General features: G+C 33.0%; 1 pseudogene; it reads left to right on the forward strand.

Moving 5' to 3' along the window:
- Nucleotides 1–2,801: 2,801 nt before the first annotated feature.
- LOC101504995 (uncharacterized) overlaps nt 2,802–5,738 on the forward strand; it is a 3,404-nt pseudogene continuing 467 nt past the window's right edge.

A 5,738-nucleotide genomic window follows, 5' to 3' on the forward strand; every position in this document is an offset into this window, starting at 1 on the left:
TCCTCACTTTAAACAAGTGGTAAAAAATACACTAGTGCATTTTAACCTTGTTACATCGTCGATATTAGATCGGTTGTTATACATCCAATGTAATATGCAAGATGGTGACAAATTTGTTATTATGGTAAACTTTGTTAGATATGTTCTAATTTAACTGTTCTAACAAACATATTAAAAAAATAAAAATACAAAAAAAAATTGTGGTAAATTTATTATTATAATAAATTTTATTAGATCAGTTCTAATTGAACTGATCTAACATACATATTAAAAATAAAAATAAAAACTACACACACAAAAAAGTTATGGTAAATTTATTATTATAGTAAATTTTGTTAGATCTATTCTAATTGAACTGTTCTAACATATACATTAAAAAAAAGACTACACAAATAAAAAAGACAGTGGCGAATTTGTTATTATTACAAATTTTGTTAGATCTGTTTTGTTAGACCGATCTAACAAGCCTTTAAAAAAAAAATTCCCTAAGTTAACTAAAGAATAACAAGTCACGCGTGTCAACCCTTTCATTTTTTCCTCACATCGTTCGTTCTTGTTCATCTTTCTGCAAACCCATTTCATTTTTTCATCACATTGTTCGTTCTTCTTCATCTTTCTGCAAACCCACAAACCCACAAATCCAAACCCGCGAATCCAAATCCATTTTTCATCCTTCAACATTCGTTTTTCATCAAACCCAACCACATTTAACCTTCATCATTCAGTGAAAACGTTTTCATCCTTCCACATTTAACCTTCATCTTTTAGTGAAAACGTGAATCGTGAATCGCAGTTTTAGCCTTCATCGCCATCGAGTTGGTCCAGCGCAGCTTTCAGTCAATTTCTTTCACTATCGAGAAGTGTTTGTGGCTTTCTCCAGTAATTTTCTAATAAATTTAGTTTGTTACTCAACAATCTAAAATTATTTCATTGTTAATTATTCTTATTATTAATCTTTAATTGATGGAGAAATTTGAGTAGTAGTAGTTATCCTAATTTTCAATCATCCTTTAAAATTGCATGCTATGTGTTTGTGATATTGTCTCTGTTAATAATAAGTCTAATGCTATAATTTTTTAAACACATTTGTCAATTTGAGTTTGTGATTTGTGTTGGTTGTTGCTTAATTTGTTCATACTCTTATTTTTGAAATTGTAAAATATATCTATTATAATAAAATGTCAGAATATGATCCTTTTAAGCGATAAATTAGAGCTTTTTGGTGATGCTAAAAGTAATACAGAGAGAGGTCTGGTCCAAAGTTGTTTAGAAGTTGGTTGAGTTGGTGTAAGTGGTAAATGACATTAGTGTGGCTGGCTTAAATTCTGATAAGTACTATTATGCATCAGCAAACATTGCTACATAATTCGTTATGAGACAGACGTATCAGATGAATTCCACGTGATATATATTAACACAACTAACTACACATATAATTTGTGCACAAAATTTAATTAATAGTTTCCTGGTTTTTGTTTCTAACTTTTTATCCCTCTAAAGTGTGTGCTTCGAATAACCTGCAAAAGCTGCAACGTGCTCTTCATGCATTGCACATGTTAATATCATCATTGAGAAATCACATGGCTGGGAAAATTCAAAAAGAAAGTGGAAGTGGAGGTGAACTAAAGTGGAAACCCACTTGTACTCTTCCAGTAGCAACTTCCCTCAGCCATTACACTCATTTACTGAAATTAAAGAGCACAAATGTATAATTATTATATTCATTTATGAAATTAAGGTACACAAGTGTTTAATTGTACATGAGAAGTGAAATAAATGGTCATTTTTTAATATTGAATTGAGTCTATGACAATCTGTAAGGTACCTAATGAACACGTGTACCAGTAGCAAGGGAAAATTGGATTATTCTTTATCATCACAAACTGCCAAAAGCTTATGTTCAAAACGTACAGAAAGAAATAAAGAAAAGTCAAATATCTTCTCCCTTATTATTAAACCAAAAAAAGGATTTGATTTTGATCCAGTGCTTGTAATAGCTGCCAGCCATTAAGAACTTAAACAAAAATAATGAATCTGTGATGCAAAATATGCTATTCAGTATTTACTTTTCCTTCCTCCTAAAAAACAATAGAAATAAAAAGAAAAGAAAAGGTGAATAAAGCATTTAGGAGTTGCTTTTTCGTCAAGATAGGCAACTCAGCCAGGAGGGAATGATAAAAGAATAGGAAGTTAAGGTAACTTGTCTTCAATACTGTACTGAGAGTAGAGAGATGTTGAGTTATATTTTAATTAGTAGTAGTTGGAATTTTGATAGAGACCTATTGTGTAAGTGGTAAATAATTTTGATTACTCTTCTTTCTATCTGGCTTTGTTGGGATATTGGAGTAGTAACAGACTAAATGGTCAAGATGTTTGAAAATCATTTTGTTGAACATGCATGATTTTTTTAGTGTAAGAGTTATTTTAAAGGTAATTTAAGTCTTTCATATTTAATAAAAATTTATCAATATATACAAGAATAATTATGTAATTTTTTGGTAAGATTGTGCTTATTGTTATGCATCCAAACCTTGAGCACTCTTCTTCTAACTCCAATCTATTGCTCAAAAAACTTATTTAATTGCTATGGCTACAATGGTTACAAAGAAAACATGCATTACCCTCAAGTTGTATTAAAAAGACAATTACCATATGCACACTATGTAAGCCTTGCATTGTAAAAGCAAATACTTATTATATGTGAGAACATAAATAACTAAATTAACATTTTATGTAGAAATATGATTCTTAAAATGTGATTAAAATCATTTTACCAATGTATTTTTTTTTCAGAAGTAGTTATGAATCGCAGTTGGATGAATGCTAATCGTTTGAGTGAAGAGTATGAAAAGGGAGTTGAGGAGTTTTTACAATTTGCTTTAAAAAAACTTCCTGAAAGTAAAGGAAGGTTTTATTGTCCTTGTGTTATTTGTTTGAATGAAAATACATTACATTTTGAGGAAATACGAAGTCATCTTATTTGTTCTGGGATTGACCTGAACTATATCAGATGGATATGACATGATGATTCGTTAAACATGTCAAATACCTCAGAAAGAGAGGATGTTAATGTAGATATGAACGATCAACTAGAGGACATGATACGTGATATTGGACAAGAGTCCTTTAATCGTGCACATGTATATGATAATTTGTGCAGTGACAAAGAAGAGTCTTTGTATTCGGGATGCACTAACTTCACACGGTTGTCTGCGGTATTGAGATTGTTCAACTTCAAGGCGAGAAATGGCTGGACAGATAAAAGCTTCACTGCTTGAATTTTTGAAAGAAATGCTCCCAGAAGGTAACACATTGCCGAATCGTAACTATGAGGCAAAGTCAAATGGGCATGGAGTATAGGAAAATATATGCATGCCCTAATGACTGTTTATTGTATAGAAATGAGTTTGAAGAGTTGACTAAGTGTCCTAGGTGTGGACTATCACGCTACAAAATGAAGGATGGTGATTCCATTTATGACGAAAGCTCAAAGAGACCTCCTGCGAAGGTGTTATGGTATCTTCCAATAGTTCCAAGGTTCAAACGTTTGTTTGCTAATACAAATGATGCAAAGAATGCAAGATGGCATGCCCATGAGAGGAAGCGTGATGGACAACTTCGTCACCCAACTGATTCTTTGCAATGGAAGAAAATTGATGATTTGTACCCGGAGTTCGGAAGTGAGCCAAGGAACCTTAGGCTTGGACTTGCTACAGATGGAATGAATCCATATGGAAACTTAAGTAGTAACCATAGTTCATGGCCTGTTCTACTAGTTATCTACAACCTACCTCCTTGGATTTGCATGAAGCGTAAATACATCATGTTATCTATGATTGAAGATTTGAGAATGCTTTGGGAAGGTGTTGATGTGTTTGATGGGTATTCTCGTGAATATTTTAAGATGCGTGCAATGCTATTTTGCACCATCAATGACTTTCATGCTTATGGAAACTTGTGTGGCTATAGTGTTAAGGGACACAAAGCATGTCCTATATGTGAAGAAGGAACATGCTACCAACAATTGAAACATGGAAGAAAAGTTGTTTATGTTGGACATCGAAAATTTCTCAAGTTTAATCATCCATACCGTAAGTTGAGAAAAACATTTAATTAATCACCAAGAGCATGAAATTTCTCAAAAAGCCTTAACTGGGGAGCAAGTTTTTCAACGGGTTAAGGATATAAATGTTATCTTTAGAAAGAACCAAAAACAGACATCTGAGAAAAATATATGGAAAAAGAAGTTTGTGTTCTTTGATCTTCCTTATTGGTCTAGTCTAGATGTAAGACATTGTCTTGATGTGATGCATGTAGAGAAAAATGTGTGTGATAGTGTAATTGGAACACTTTGAGAAAAATATATGGAAAAAGAAGTTTGTGTTCTTTGATCTTCCTTATTGGTCTAGTCTAGATGTAAGACATTGTCTTGATGTGATGCATGTAGAGAAAAATGTGTGTGATAGTGTAATTGGAACACTTCTCAACATTCAGGGGAAAACAAAGGATGGCTTAAATTCTCGCCTAGATATGGTTGATATGGGTATACGACAACAATTAGCTCCACAATCAACAGGTAAACGAACATATTTGCCTCCTGCTTGTCATACATTGTCAAAAAAGGAGAAGAGATGCTTTTGTGAGTGTTTAAGGGGAATAAAAGTGCCACATGGCCACTCCTCACATGTCAAGAGTCTTGTGTCAATGAAAGATTTGAAATTAGTTGGCTTAAAGTCTCACGATTGCCATATTTTGATGCAACAACTACTACCAGTTGCTTTACGTGGCATATTGCCTAAAAAAGTAAGAGATGTCTTAACTAGGTTGTGTTTATTCTTCAACGCTATTTGTAGCAAAGTCATTGATCCTCAAAAATTAAATGAGTTGGAAAATAAAGCTGTTATTATCTTGTGCCAACTAGAGATGTATTTTCCTCCTTCTTTTTATTTGAGGTGGATGTATCCATTCGAGCGTTACATGAAGATTTTAAAAGGATATGTGAAGAATCCACACCGTCCTGAAGCATCTATTGTTGAAAGGTACATAGCAGAAGAGGCTATTGAGTTTTGTTCTGACTATATGTCAAAAGCAGAAGCCATAGGAATTCCTAAATCTCGTCATGAGGGAACATGTATGGGTAATGGTATACGAGGCTTAAAACTTAAGAGCATGGGACGAGAGGAAGTACTTCAAGCACATTTGTATATATTGAATAACACTGATGAGGTTCAACCTTACCTTTCTACTCATAAAAGCATTGTGAAGGAAAATTATCCTAGAATGAATGAAAAATGGTTGTTGAATGAGCATAACAAGACATTCTTAAAGTGGTTTAAAGAAACCATTTTAACCAACAATACAACTTCTGATACACTAAAATGGATAGCAAATGGGCCTCACTTTGATGTCATAACTTGGACTAGCTACGATATCAATAATTTTATATTCTACACAAAAAGTAAAGATGACAGTAGTACCATGCAAAATAGTGGGGTTATGGTCGTAGCTGAGTCCATGCATTTCTCTAGTTCAAAAGATAAAACCCCTGTTACAGCATCCATACCTTACTTTGGGACCATTGAAGAGATTTGGGATGTCGATTTCATTAAATTTAAAGTGCCTGTTTTTAAATGTAAATGGATTGACATCAATAATGGTGTTAAAATTGATGAATTTGGTTTTACATTGGTGGATCTTGAAAAGGTAGCGTATAAAGATGAGCCTTTTATTATGGCATT

The sequence above is a fragment of the Cicer arietinum genome, chromosome 2, assembly GCF_000331145.2.
Source record: "Cicer arietinum cultivar CDC Frontier isolate Library 1 chromosome 2, Cicar.CDCFrontier_v2.0, whole genome shotgun sequence".
NCBI classification, from domain to species: Eukaryota; Viridiplantae; Streptophyta; class Magnoliopsida; order Fabales; family Fabaceae; genus Cicer; species Cicer arietinum.